Here is a 16,195-nt window from a genome sequence, read left to right on the forward strand (position 1 = left end):
CATCATACTCAATGCCCCCTCAGTAATCTTTCATTCATTCGTTTATTATCGTGACAGACCAGAAATGTAAGCAACCGAGATAATAAAGAGGCTTACCAAACACCCTTCTCAAATTACAAAACTGCAACAGTTAAAAAAAAATTAGGACACCACATTTAAAATCCCGTTAAGATTCTGCTTTTCAGAACCTTCAAGTCAAGACTCAAAATCTGGTGACTTGGTGTAATATCTGAGGAGTCTTATCTGATAAAAGATAATCCAGTTTGATTGTATCAGCTTTACAAAGATTCCTATCTAGTAGTGGGTTGATAATTTCTGAGCTGCCTTATCATAAGGACATCTAAACAACATATGTTCAGTTGATTCTACCCCACTTAATAAGCATGCGCATAACCTCTTGGAATAACGGATTTCATAAGAAAGAGCCAGCTGGATCAGACCAGAGTCCATCTAGTCCAGCACTCTGCTACTTGCAGTGGTCCACTAGGTGCCTTTGGGAGCTCATATGCAGGATGTGAAAGCAATGGCCTTCTGCTGCTGCTGCTTCCGAGCATCTGGTATGCTAAGGCATTTGCAATCTCAGATCAAGGAGGATCAAGATTGGTAGCCATAGATCGACTTTTCCTCCATAAATCTATCTAAGCCACTTTTAAAGCTATCCAGGTTAGTGGCCATCACCACCTCCAGTGGAAGCTTTTATTATTCCAAAACCAATCACATAAGCTATGGAAGAAATGTTTCCTTGTATTAGGTCCTAATTCTCCCCCCAGCATTTTCAATGTATGCCCCCTGGTTCCAGTATTGTGAGAAAGAGAGAAAAATTTATCTCTGTCAACATTTTCTACCCCATGCATAATTTGATAGGCTTCAATCATATCCCCTCAGGACGCCTCCTCTCCAAACTAGGAGTCCCAAACGCCGCAGCCCTTCTTCCTCAGTCGCCCTTGTTGCCCTTTCTGCACTTTTTTTTTCTATCTCTCCCGATATCCTTTTTTTGAGATGTGGGCAACCAGAACTGTGAACACAGTACTCCGAAAGCGGTCGCGGATCCGCTGCTTTTATATATGGCGCAATGACAATCTTTGCAAGTTTTCTATTACTCAATCTCCTTTCCTAATTATCCCTCCAGCATAGAGTTTGCTTTTTTTTTCAATTAGTTGCCAGCGCATTGAGTTGACATTCTCATGGAACTATCAACTAAGATAGTATTGTGAGATACAATACACAATACTCTCTTTCTCACAATATATATATATATATATATATATATATATATATATATATATATATATAGTGATTGGTTTTTGGAATATGCTTCCACAGGAGGTGGTGATGGGTTAGCAGAGTGCTGGTGGGCCACTGCGAGTAGCAGAGTGCTGGACTAGATGGACTCTGGTCTGATCCAGCAGGTTCTTTCTTATGTTCTTATGTTCTTAATAAGTGTTTAGGTGGAACTTGCTATGCAAAGGTGTGTTGAGTGCATTGTATTGCAGGTGGGGTTATCAGTCCATTTACACTTGTAGTCGCATTCGCACTCCCTGCAGCAGCAGCAGTAGTGTTGGTGAATACAAATCCTGTTTCTGGGTGGAGTCCATTGTCCATGAAGTTAGCATGCCCTTGGTCTTTGATTCTGGTGTTTTTAAATACTGGTAGCCAAGCTTTTCATTAATTCTCAGAGTCTCTTCACTCTTGTTGAAGGTGTTTGTGAATTTCAATGGCTCCTCCTGTGCAGTCTCGGACATAGTAACCTTCCTCGACCAGGATAATTTCAGCATTTTCAAATAAAAACGCTATGTCCAGTTTTGTTTAGGACATGTCTCTGCTACCTAAGATTTTCAGGATGGTTAGTTAAGCCACAGCTTCTTTATTTACAAGTGCTCCTTAAATGAGTCTGGAATGCCATGCTTTGTGGTTCCTATGTAGACCTTTCCACAGCTGCAGGGTATGTGATAGACTCCTGCAGAAGAGAGGGGGTCTCTCTGGTCTTGCTGAGCATAGCATCTGCTGTATTTTCCTGATAGGTTTGAAGATGGTTTGTAGGTTGGGTGTTGTTTTTTCATCAGTTTTCCCATTTTGATCTGGTGATTCCCTTGATGTATAGCAGAAATATTTTTCCTCTGGTGTTTCTCCTCAGTCTTCTGGGTTTCTTTTGGTCTGAAAGCTCTTCTGATTTCTATTGTGGAGTAGCCATTAGCCTGCAGAGCCCAGTCTAGATGATTGATTTCATCAGGGAGGAGGTGAGGTTCACAAATTCATTCTTTTGGTATGATCTTGTCAGGAGTTTCCTTTGGATTTATACCCCTTTTGTTGTAACGTGGAAGCTGGAGCTTTTACGTAGATACCTCGGTCTCTGTGGGTACTGGCTTTTCTGTATACTGTGTGGCCCAATTGATGATTGTGTTTGCGAAAGACCAAGACATCTTTAAAAAAGGCAGGTTTTGATGTTTGGGCGGATGCTGTTAAAACGGTCCAGAAAATTCAGCAGTTCCTCTTCACCATGGCTCCAGATTGTAAAAATGTCATCCACAAATTGGAACCAAGTTGCAGGTTTCCTGGGTGTTGTTTTGAGGGCTTGTTTTGTTACAACAGGGTAACGGGTTCAAAATATTTAAGCCAAAAAGCTTAAGCCGACAAAGGAATAAAATCAGATAAATATTTTATTCACGGCAACAGACGGGCAAAACAGCATCAGGGGAACCACGTTAAAATGGCTGCTGTCTCTTACTTTTATAGGTTACATCAGTAATAAGCAGTAAAAAAGAATACACCCCAAAGTTCATCATCATCAATCAATCATTTTGAAAGGGTGGGGATGGGGCAACTAGTGCCCTTATTGGAAGATGTCAGCACCTGGTTCTTTGAATTCAAGATGAACTAGGGCCCTGTTTCTTTCTAATCTATAAGTTGTCTTTTGTTGCCCTTCTCCTTAGACAAAGAGCTTCCAAACATTTTCGACGCTCTCTTCTGTCACTAGGAAGAAGGGCAAATCCATGTATCTGTCTGGGGAGCAGGTAAGACCTTAAAAACAGTTGAATTTGCACATTCTGTGTGTAACTCTTGAACATAGGGCATCTCTCAAGCTGGGTCATCAAGCTTGCCTAGTAACAGAAAAAGGATAGATTTCCAAGCTTGCATTTTTTCTTTGTTCCGCTGCATCATGGTTGCCAACTACCCATTACAGAAAGAAAGTAATGGGGGGCAAAAGAAAATCTGAGAATATTCCTTTTATGCCTTCTGCGCCTACAGAATCTCAAAATGTTCCATGTAAAAATTGGTTATCACCGGGTTGAGGGAGCTTCCCATGGCACCCCCATCTGCCAGCTCATGGTAATCATTGTCCCATTGGAAGTAGCTGGTTGTTAGGCAGTGTTGAAACAAAGCTGTGATTTCATCTGGAGTAGAGTAGATGAAGAGATTAGGCAAAAGAACTGGTTTCGCCCAGGTGTGCTGTTGTCCATATTCAAATGCGGTTTCCTCACAAGAAGGATGAGTCAGGGGAACACTCTTGAGTAGTATTGTTGAAGGCTTTCACGGCCGGATTCAACTGGTTCTGGTGTGTTTTCCGGGCTGCGTGGCCGTGGTCTGGTGGATCTTGTTCCTAACGTTTTCGCCTGCATCTGTGGCTGGCATCTTCAGAGGCTTATCACAGAGAAAAGTGTTTCACACTGTGTCTAGTGAGAAGGGAAAATTTAGTTTGGTATATTGTCCATGTCCCAGGGTGGGGAACCAATCAGTAAGTGTTTGGGTGGAACTTGCTATGCAAAGATGTGGTTGAGTGCATTGCGGGTGGGGCTATCAGTCCATTTTTTAAGTACTGGGAGCCAAGATTTGCTAACCAGACCATGGCCACACAGCCCTGAAAACCCACCAGAACCAACCAAAAGGCTAATCCCTTTTACCCCCTTTATCTATGCAAGATCAGGCGGTTAATCAGGTAGATGAGCCTTGCAATCTCTTGTCACCTGAAGGTGTGGTTCAATGTTGGCTCTGTCAGAGTTTTCTCTTCTAAGGCTGTTTGGAAACCCTGCCTTAGATTTCCCAAGAAGAACCCGAATGACCATCACCTTGCCATCTGCTCTTCCTCCAGGAACTTCAGGATAGTGGACATGTGACTCCATTTCATCCTTCCCACAACTGACTATCGTCAAGGGACAGTTCCAAATCTCAAAGACTTCCTTGTTTACGAAAAGTTAGTTTTGTCTGCACGAGTGCACCTGTGTGCACTATGTGTTTTGCAGCAAGTCTTTTTGCTTACATGGTTAACACAGATGTTTTAGTGGCAGAATAAATATTTTTGGTGGTCATGTGTCTAGACGATGACTCACAGTAAACCCCTTTTTACCAAGCCTGATAAACTATTAGCATCAAAGCATCCTCCTCTGTCTTCTGGAAGTGAGATGTGGTTTCAAGACGCTGAGTCAGACTCAGTACTGGTTTTAAAGGGTATTTCCAGGACGTACTACAACTAGGGACAATTGCCCATTGACAATACATGAATGCCTGTAGAGAATGATAGAGAACATGTGTCCACAGCTGTGAAAAAGGCAAACTCTATGCTGGGGATCATTAGGAAAGGAATTGATAATAAAACTGCAAAGATTGTCATGCCCTTTATATAAACACTGCGGTAAAGCATCCGCGACTTGGAGTACTGTGTCCAGTTCTGGTCACGCATCTCAAAAAAAAAAAAGGGCGGATATTGAAGAGATAGAAAAAAGTGCAGAGAAGGGCAACAAGGATGATGATTGAGGGACTGGAGCACCTTCCTCTATGAGGAGAGGCTGCATGCGCTTGGGGACTCTTTAGTTTGGAGAGTGAGATACCGGCTGAGGGGGGGGATATGGGATTGAAGTCTATGTAAAATTATGCATGCGGTAGAAAATACTGCCTACAGAGAGAAATTTTTCTCTCTTTCTCACAATCACTAGAACCAGGGGCATTCATTGAAAATGCTGTGGGGAAGAATTAGGACTAATAAAAGGAAACACCTTCTTCACACAACGCGTAAAGATTGGTGTTTCAACATGCTGCCACAGGAGGTGGCAGGATGGCCACCAACCTGGATAGCTTTAAAAGGGCTTGGATTTGGTAGATTTTAATGGAGTGAGAAGCTCCATTTTATGGCTTACCAATCTTGATCCTCTTGGATCTTGAGATTGCAAATGCCTGCAACAGACCAGGGTGATCGGGAGCAAAGGTTTCACAGAAGGCCATTGCTTTCACCTCCTGCAGTGAGCTCACGAAGGCCCCTGGTGGGCCACTGTGAGTAGCAGAGAGCTGGACTAGATGGACTCTGGTCTGATCCAGCTGGCTTGTTCTTATGTTCTTATGTTTCTAAGTTCATAGAGAAGAAGAGGAGTTTGATTTCGGTTATCCCACCTTTCTCCTGTAAAGGAGATTCCAAGGTGGTTTACAAGCTCCTTTCCCTTCCTCTTCCCACAAATGACACCTTGCGAGGTGGGTGGGGTTGATAGAGTTCCGAAGAACTGTGACTAGCCCAAGGTCACCCAGCAGGAATGTAGGAGTGCGGAAACACATTTGGTTCACCCGATAAGCCTCTGCCACTCAGCTGGAGGAGTGGGGAATCAAACCCAGATCTCCAGGTTAGAATTCACCTGCTCTTAATTACTACACCATGCAGGCTCTCATAGAGAATAACAGAAAGCATGCTTTGCCCATAGAGAATAATGGAACACATGTTTTGCCCGCAAAAAAAAAAATGGAAAGCATGCTTGCTCCTTGGGAATAATGAAAAGGACGTTTTGTCCTTAGAAAATAATGGAAAGCAAAGCTGCCACAGAGTATAACGGAAACCATGCTTGCTCATAGAGAATAATGGAAACCATGCTTGCTCACAGAGAATAATGGAAACCATGTTTTCTCATACAGAATAACAGAAAGTAAAGATCCTCCCCACACACACACACACACAAACACAGAAAGGCTTCCCTAACTTTGCAAACATCTGCCTTTAGGGTTGAGGAGTATTACCATCTTTGGTCTATTGGTAATTCACCAGGCCATATCTGAGCCTACTCTGAGACGCGCTGTCACCTTAGCCAGATGCAATGTTCTTCCTTCTACCAGACGATACAACAGAGAGCACCATCTTCCATCCTCTGATAGATCTTGCACCTGCAACCCTGGTCTTGAAGAAACCGTCCATCATGTTCTATTATATTGCCCTCTATATGCTGTAGAGTGGGAAAAACTACTTAATCCTCTCATAATTGATCTAGGCAACACTACAGATGTTGTCAAAACTTTGTTCTTGTTAGACAGCAATTTCAACTGCTGCTATTGAACAAACTGCTAGTTTCTTGTGTGCTGCCATCACTGAACATTCCCAAATGCTTATTAAACTCAACCCCAATCCGGTGGTTTAATATTCTAGCTCTTATGATGCATGTTTTTTAAAACTTTTTTTACGAGCAATTTTTAAATTTCCATTGCATAATTTATATATGCCATTAAAGGTTTCATTATCATTACCATTATCATCACTAGGCCTTGTCAATGTCACTGATCTTCTGAATTATCAGTAGATCAGCAGCATACAAATAAAAAGAAAAGGATGGCTGGAAGAGCTGATAGGTGGGGCAGGGGAAGGCATGGAGGAGAAAGAGACCCCAATGGAAGAGAAAGCCATCCTGATTCCCTTAGCAAGGAAAGCGAAGGGGAAGGAAAAGTCACACTTTACCCAGTGGTGGGATCCAAAAATTTTAGTAACAGGTTTCCATGGTGGTGGGATTCAAACTGTGGCGTAGTGCCAATGGGGCCGGAGGGCACCACAGGTGTGGCCGGGCATTCCGGGTGGGGCATTCCTGGGCGGGCTGTGGCAAGGACACAGCTGCTGCGCTCGTCCTTGGGCAGGAAAATTAATGCACGAAGCGCAGGTTGCCACGCTACGCCGGGTGCACCTCCTGCTAGACTTCGTTTCAAGTTCTGGCGCGACTACTGTTGAGAGGAGGAGGGCGAACTCAGGGCAAAAAAATCATGCGCAAAATCACCAAAGTAACCCCTCCCGGCAATAATAATACAAATAATTAGTAACCTACTCTCGGGAACCTGTGAGAACCTGCTGGATCCCACCTCTGACTTTACCAGGTTTTAAAAACTACAGGGCTTCTCAGTTCTGAACAGGCCAAAAGGAAATCGTAACTGAGAAACTAACCTGAAAATAACGCAAGCTCACTGTGAGGCAGACCACGTGTGAAAATACCCACACACAAAAAAACGCGGGCGCTTGAGTGGCAAAAGCAAAACAATCCTAACTTATTCCCTCTCTTTCAGGGTTGAGAAAATTCAGTCGTAGCCAACTATTCCCATTTCCATGACTTCATCGTTAGAAAACACACACTGCGAGCCGCCGGTGCGATGGTTGATGAGGACGCTGTAAGGGTCTGCGTGAGGCTGCTGCCGGTGTGTGAAAGAGAATACAGAGGCAAAGAAACTGTTGCCTGGAAAAGTGAGAAATGCAGCATCTCTCAAGTGGATGGAACAAAATTCTTGGCATTAGGCACTATTTTGGCACATGACCAGACCGATTCAGGCAAAACCTTTCAGGGGAGGGCAGTCTAAAAATGTAAATAAATAAATAAATAAATGACGCCCTCTTGAAGAGGTTCCAAAGAGAAACGGAAGAATTAAAGCGGCGCATAGAAGAGGTTTCTTTGGAACGTCACAGCTGAGATGGAGAGAAGGACCAGATCGCACAGCTCATGGAGGAAAAGAACTCATTGCAAAAACAGCAGCAGGACAGTCAAAAGAATGACAACTTAAGGAAGCAGAAAACAAAATAACATCGCTGGAAAAACAGATAATTGAGCTACATAACGTTTTGGAGGAATCTCAGAAGACAAATGGTAGGAATGTGGATGCATCCCTAGTGGGAAAAAGTCAAGTGACGTGACGGATTAAAATAATGTTATATTTAAAATAAAACATGGCTTGCGGAATAAATTCTTGGAATGTCAATGGTGTAAATAGTGTGATGAAAAGAAAAAAAATTTTTTTGTGAATTGTTGAAAAACTTCAGTACAATAACCTGTTAGCATGAAACACACATTAAAAAAGGAGAAGAACAATATATTGACAATAAAAACCTTGGAAATGTATTTCATACAGGGCACAAGAAGAAAAAAAGAGGAGTAGCTTTATATATTAAACAAGACTTGAATCCTAAAGAGGTATACAATGATCCGGAGGGACGGTACGTGATGGTTGAGATGCAATGGAATAATATAAATGTGACGTTAGTAGGGGCATATGCGCCGAAGGAGCACAAAAAACAATTTTACGAAAGGTTACATAAATGGTCCATTTGGCAGCCAATTCATTTTTAGTAGGTTCTTAGGTATCCTGGACCCTACAACGTCGTTCCTAGCACGCAGGGAAGTGGCAGGCTGGCACAGCGCTTATCCTAGGCTGCCTGATAGCCGCTGGCCCATCACCAAAGACTTGCTGCAGTCATTGATAACAGTCGCTGCCTCAATCTGTTCCTCTCAATATGAGGTGGAACTCTTTAGAGCAGCCTTCATATTAGCATTTTTGGCACCTTTCAGTGCGCACTGGTTAACCTTCAACAGCACCGCTTTGGCCCCTGGCCATCCAGCGAATCACGATGCAACTACGGCCAAGGGGATGGCTTGTACATTTGGCTGGCTGAAGCCCAAAGACCGACCAGTTGTATCGGGGTGGGCGACTTATCGTAGCAGCAGCCCCCATGGGGTCTCCTTGTCCAGCTGCTGCAACCGCGGCATTCTTGGCTCTCTGGCCAGTCTGCCCTGGACCTCTCCTGCTGCATAGGGGTGGGTCAGCTTTATCCAGATTTCAATTGACAGCCGTGCTACGGAAGTGTATAGGGGCTTTGGGGGTTCCTGCTGAGGAATTTGGACCGCACTCCTTCCAGATTGGTGCGGCCACGTCGGCGCCCCAAGAAGACTTCTCGCCAGACCAAATTCAGGCTATTGGCCAGTGAAGGTCTCTAGCCTACCGGGGGTATGTGCACCCTCACCTTTTGTTATAATTTATTTTCTAGTTACGCCGGACCAGTGGAACTGAGTATGGCTGGTGGGACACAGCATCGCGTACTATTGGTCAGGTCAGCTATGCCAGTGAGATCTGGATGGTGCTCGAACCTTGGACTAGACAATGTTTTTTCCAATTCGCCGGCTGGGACATTGGGGCATGGTTTGCTGCGCTACGGCCCTCCCCACACTGTGGTTCTTCAGTTGGGGGAGAATGGCATCCCAACCCAGAAAGGGGTGGTTGGCACAGCGGATGGCCGCAGATTTACAAGTACCGAATTGTCGGCTGCCAAAGGCCAAATGGTTCTGGTCCAGTTTACTGGAACGGAGGTCATGGAGGAAGACGGTGAACCCTGGAAAGGTCAACTGGGCCAGGAGGAAAACTTGCCAGGCCGCGGCCTGGATAGTGCGCGATATGGGTGGGGATATTATCCAGCATGTTGACATATCCCATGCGCTAGAGGTGCTTTTTCGGCCAGATGGAGTCCACCTGTCCGAGTGGGGAATGGTCCACCGCAAAAGGCAGCCTTTGGCGCCAAGCGCCCCCTCATGCCGTCAGGTGCCTTATGGGGCGCCTCTGTTTCCCTGACGGGGAGTGTCACGCTTACAAAGGTAGTAAGTTGCTGTAAGGTGCTGCTGCGGCACGCCACTATCCCTGCTTTTAATTGAAAAAATCTGGTCACTTTACTCTCTCTGTACTTGTATGTCTGCACATTTATATAGACTTCTTTCTATTTTTACTTGAATTTCCATTTCACACATAAAGGTGCAATATTTTCTGAAGTATCATACATTTGTGTGTACACATTATTATTCACAGCCATCACTGAGAAAATTCAGAATAGCTAAGAAGACGACTATCCTACTTCCGTATCTTTATTGTTAGAAAACACGCACTGCAATATTTTCTGATGAATCACACATCTGTGTGTACACATTAGCGACAAGAATGGGCAAAGTCCCTGCAGCCACATGTTGTGTCATGCCTGGAGGATTTTCTTGTTCCTCTGCTTTGCTTGGGAAACATTTCCACAGGGACCAGACTTTCAAAAGCCGTCTTTTTCTTAGTGTTGTGTGGTTTGTCTCTTAAGCTGGGTCGAAGGGAAAAACACAACAGAAGCCAGCGGAACTGGTCATGAGCCAAGCTCTGAACAACTCTGCCAAATGTCACCACAACACAGAAGTGGTTTTCTCCCCCTTCCATTTCCTGTGCTGTCATTTTGATAAGTCCCTTTTGTGGCTACTCTTTAAAGGGAAGGATACAGTAAAAGGAGAAACAGAAAAAGATAACTGATGGAATTACATGACTTAAGTCTAGTGTAACCATGAATATAATTTAAATTAACAATGTTTTAAAGTTCCATGTATCATCATCATCATCATCATCATCATCATCATCATCATCATCATCATCAATATTAATATCATCAATATTAATATTATCAATAATAATAATAATAATATCAATATTGATATTAATGATGATATTAATGATGATATTAATATTAATATTAATATTAATATTAATATTAATATTAATATTAATATTAATATTAATATTAATATAACATCAATATCAATATCAATATCAATATTGATATTGATATTAATGATAATATTAATGATAATAATAAACTTGATAAACCGCCCACTCCCGAAGGGCTCTGGGCAGTGTACAGCAAAATGGCAAGTAAAACAACAGTACACAATAAATAATTAAAAGAGTTAAATAAATAATTAAAATAATTAAAATAATAAATAATTAAAATTAAAATGTAAATAGCAAGTGCCCAGGATATCCCTAGGTTAGCCTGATTTTGTCAGATATGAGAAGCTAAGCAGGATCGATCCTGGCAAATATTTGGATGGGAGACCTCCAAAATTTCAGGGTATCATCTGGAAACTGTCCTTATGGGACCCCTCAAGTTTGGTGCAGTATGGACCCTCAAAGGGGGTGCCCCATCGCCCATTCTTTGCTAAGGAGATGGGGGCTACCATTTTGAGGGTCCAATAACTTTGGGCCCCCTGAACCAAAATGCACCAAACTTGGAGGATTCCATCATGACAGTCTCCAGATACCCTGAAATTTCAGTGCTGATACGTCCAAAAATTCACCCCCTGCAGGAACATCCCAGAAATTTGCCCAGGAATCTTTGTTCTGCATTGAGTTTTCTGTATTGCTGTCAATGGAGGTTGCAGGCTGGGGGGGGCACATTTCTGAAGGCACAGTCTCAAAACTTTCAGGGTCTCATCAGAAGAATTTTACGAGTACCCCCCCCAGGTTTGGAGTTGCAGTTTGGTTCAGGGGGGCCAAAGTTATGGACCCTCAAAACTGTAGCCCCCATCTCCTATTAGCTCCCATTGGAAACAACGGGGGATGGGGGCACCCTCTTTGGGAGTCCATAACGTTGGACTCCCTGAACCAAACCTCACCAAACTTGGGGACAGTCTCCTGATGATACGCTGAAATTTTGGTACCGCTGGCCTAAAAACTGCACCCCCTGCAGGCCAAAAATGGAAAACCACTAAAAATACCCAAACCTCAACCCTGCGTTTTGATGCCCCCCACAAGGTGATGCCCTGGGCAGCTGCCCACCTTGCTCAATGGGCATTACGCCCCTGCATGCGCACATTTCTATTGAACATATTCCGCAGTTTTTGCACTGAACACATTTTGGAATCATTACCTTGCAGCCTGGGTATCGCTTGCCTTTGCTTGTGCTGGTTTCTCCAGTGCTGCCTACACCTCGTTTTATCTTATCTATTTTCTATTAGGCAGGCTCCCTGTCATCAGGTCTCAGAAGCAGAAAGTTTGGCCCTGGTTAGCGCTTGAATAGGACTTTACCAGGGAAGTCCAGGGTTGCTATGCAGGCAACAGAAGCAGGCAATACCAAATCATCTATGTTTGTCTCTTGCGTTGAAAACTCCATATATTAGTGTAAACAACTATCGTTCTCCAGGGTTATGGGATACATGTTTCCATAATCCCCTGCCAGCATGATGCTGGCAGGGGATGATGGGAGCTGTAGTCCATAACATCTGGAGGGGCGTGAGTTTGACACCTATGCCTTACAGGGTCATCCTAAGTTGACTGCGACCACTTTCCCACAGCGCTGTCCTTTACATCTTTATCTTGCAATATCCTGGCAGTAGCCTGTTCCTTTCCCTTCTATATATGCTGACAGTTGAGTTTCCCTCTTTAGGGTTGTTTTCAAGGAGGGTTATGACCCCTTTCCAGCAGGCTGAGTCACGTTGTGTGGGGACTGTTCTCCCATCTTGCTTCCTGGTTATTTGTCACCATGACTTGAGAAGACCCACACAAGGCAAAGGACACGGGCTCCTGTCACAAAGGATTTCCAGTACGTGTTAAGCGCGGCAACAATTCTCCATTTGGATTTTGCCATGTAAGTAGTGCAAGGGTCTCCAGTCATGTGACAAACAGCCTACCTAGATGCCACAGGAAGGGATCACCAGAGGTTGTCTTTTTCTGGTAGTTTAAATGTGATGATCTGGTCATCTGAATGTTCCCTCACTTGTCTGAATTATGCCTTCAGTTTTTGGAGGCTAAGCAGAATGGGGCGATTCCAGAATTCGAGTCCCAAGTCCGTTTACAGCACTGATGCCCAACATCAAATTCCCTCTCCAAAATTGAACCATTTCAGAATGATCTTACAGCGATACAAATCACCAGTGGAATGGGGCTCTCATTACTCGCTCTGGGAAGCCATAATTTATTAGCATTTTTAATTCACATAATCACATAACCAACATCTCCAGGCCGTTATTAAAATCTTTGAGGCCAAGATTTTGGCACGGAGTTATACGGAGTTCCTGTCTGGATAAAAGCATGTGATAATAACACTGAAGGTATCCAGGCAAATTGTTTTCTCCAACTCCTAGGAGTTCCTAAATATGTGCCCTACTCTGTCATCTGTGTTGAACTGAGTCAGCACCTTCTTGAAACTAAGGCTCCTTCCGCATACGCAAAATAATGCGTTTTCAAACCACTTTCACAACTGTTTGCAAGTGGATTTTGCTATTCCGCACAGCTTCAAAGAGCACTGAAAGCAGTTTGAAAGTGCGTTATTCTGTGCGGAATGAGCCTAAGGCTCGGCTAAGTGTCTTGAGGTTCTGGATCAAAATTCTCTTTAAAGAGAATCCGAATTCCCTGATGTTTCATCTTAAAAAATGACCCCTACATTATTTCACGGTTCTCCAATATAAAGACCAAAATTCAACGTATTGGATTCTCAATTGACTCTTTCGGACTCTCACTTGAGTCTCATGTATTCAGAACCCTAAAACAGAGATTATTAGATCTGGAATACCAAAAAAAATGTTTCCAGCTCAACCACCTTTTTGTTCGCCTGCTGTATTAAAATTATCAACTTTCTATGGGAGAGTGTCTCAATATTTATATAATTTAGATGATCTTTCTCATCATAAAGCTTTTATGTTAGCTCAGCTTAATGTTGTTCCCTCAAAAGTACTGGTTGGGAGACACTAAAAGATCCCATGGCAGGAAAGAACATTCATATGTTCCCTAAACTCTATTGACACAATGAAACACACCATAAGAACATATCAGACCGGACATTCTTCTAACCAAACTAAATCAGCTAGCAGTACCTGAGCACCTTTCTCCACAACCTCTATCTCAAGATGCACCAACCACAATGGCCAGAACTTCCTATAACTGAAGACTCCATTTCATTGCTGGGTTTTACAAGCCTGGTGATCTCTCCAAGAAGAAAGGAGAGTGCAAGATCCTATTTCACAGACAGGAAGCCTGGGAAGAGAGCACCAGGCCCAGACAAGAGATAACACCTTCTTGCCTTAAAAGAGTCCTGTGCTGTCCAAATTGGCCCCCATCTTCACCCAAATCTTTTAACAAATCAATGCTAGGGAGATGTGCTATGTTCCTTCCTGCTTTCAAGCAGCTCCCACTATCGTCCCCAAAGTGTCGGAAGAAGCCTTCCATCAAAGGGAACTGAGCACGACTACAGACCAGTTGCTCTAACATCTGTAGTTATGAAAACTTTTGAAAAGGAGCTAGTGATGTACCATTTTAGAGAAACCATCACCCGGATCCACTGTTGGACCCCTTGCAATTTGCATACCGAAAGGACAAATAGATGCCGACCAGATGATGCTGTTAATATGGCTTTGCACTATATCCTACAGCATCTTGAATGCGCCAAAGACCTATACACAGGGTCCTCTTTGTTGACTTTAGTTCAGCATTCAATACTATCGAGACCCAGGACATTCTTCCTAAACTCAAACTAAATCAGCTAGCAGGGTACACTACAGGCATATTTTGTAAGAGTGGATCACAACAAGCTTCCTAACAGATAGGAAACAGCAGGTGAAGCTAGGAAAAATTACATCAGACACCTGTAAGAATGAGCACAGGGGCCCCATTTAGGTTGTGTACTTTTCACCACTTCTCTTTCTCTCTCTGCTTAACCAATGACTGCATCTCAAATGATCCATCTGTTAAAATACCTGAGAATTTGCAGATGATTACAACAGTCGATTGGTCTCATTCGAGTTTCTTGATAGAAACCCGCATACAGACGGGAGGTTGAACAACTAGCCCTCGTGGTGCCACTGGAACAGAAATCTAGAGACTGAACACACTTTAAAAGCGTAGAAATGGTAGGTAGATTTCAGGAGAAACCACTCCCATCCTACCCTCCTCCTCCACAATACTAGACAACACAAGTATCAACAGTAGAGACCTTTTAGAATTTCTAAGGCTCCATCATATCTCACTGACCTTTCAAAATGGACACCTAATATCAAAAAATGTCATTAAAAAAGCACAACAAAGAATGTTCTTTCTGCGCCAACTCAGGAAGCTCTAAAACTGCCCAAGGAGCTGGGCTGATACAGTTCATACAGAGGAATCATTGGAGTCTGTCATCTGCACCTCTATAACTGTGTGGTTTTGGTTCTGCAACCCAACAAGATCGCATAAGCACAGACTTCCAGAGAATAATCAGAACTGCAGAAAAAAACAATTGCTGCTAACCTGCCTTCCATTTGAGGGACCATAGCATATACCTGTACGGATCAAAAAAAGGGCTGTGAAAATATTTACTGACCCCTCGCATCCCTGGACCATGAAACTGTTTCCAACTCTGCCACCCCTCTAAAGCGTCGCTACAGAGCACTGCACACCAAGACAACTAGACATAAGAACAGTTTTTTCCCGAATGTCTGCATCACTCTGTTAAAACAAATGAATTCCCTCGATAATGTCAAACTATTTATTATATATTTATTATATAATTACTGCACTTACCTTTTTTTTCATCGATTCCTATTACCCATCTCCTCCCAATTTGCGAAGCTGTATGACTATAGCCTGTGCTGACATTTCATTTTATTTTATGATTTTACATTTTATGTTTTTATTACTATTGATTGTTTCCTGATTGCTTACTAGACCTATATGACAATCATTAAGTGCTGTACCTTATGATTCTTGACAAATGTATTTTCTTTTATGTACACTGAGAGCATATGCACCGGAGACAAATTCCTTGTGTGTCCAATCACACTTGGCCAATAAAGATTCTATTCTATTCTATTCTATTCTATTCTATTGTATTTGTTATATGCTGGCCTTGGACAGCAATAAATAACACTGGGTGTTTTCCCACTTACCTTTTGCTGCTTGCAAGTAGCGTGGGTTCCCCCGCGCCACCCCACTACAGGGGCGGTGACAACGCAGCCGCCCCGACGCTGCTGCTGTCGCGCCCCCTCAGCGCGCATCATTCCAGGTGCTCTTTGCAACGGCGCCTTTTGATGACCGCCGTGGGGAAGCCGGGGCACGCACCTGGAATGACACCCGCTGAGAGAAGCACGCAGCAAAGCGGAGGCTAGGTAAGTGGGAAAATGCCCGCTGATCGATTGGTTTATCCTGCTCTGTTTTATTTTTCATCACTGCTGGTGGTCCTTTTGCTCCTTCACGGCTAGTTTTAAATTAAAATGTTTGTTTCATTTCTGCTGGCTTTTCCGCTGTTTTATTACTAGGATCCATAGAAAAATTAAAAAAAAATATTTAAGGAATCCCTGGATCATACCAATTCTAAAAGGGAAGCCACATAAGGCTGTCGTAGCAAAGTAAAAGAGGAGCCACCTAGAACTTTTAAGAC

The sequence above is a fragment of the Sphaerodactylus townsendi genome, linkage group LG14 (genome assembly GCF_021028975.2).
Source record: "Sphaerodactylus townsendi isolate TG3544 linkage group LG14, MPM_Stown_v2.3, whole genome shotgun sequence".
In the NCBI taxonomy this organism is placed as follows: domain Eukaryota; kingdom Metazoa; phylum Chordata; class Lepidosauria; order Squamata; family Sphaerodactylidae; genus Sphaerodactylus; species Sphaerodactylus townsendi.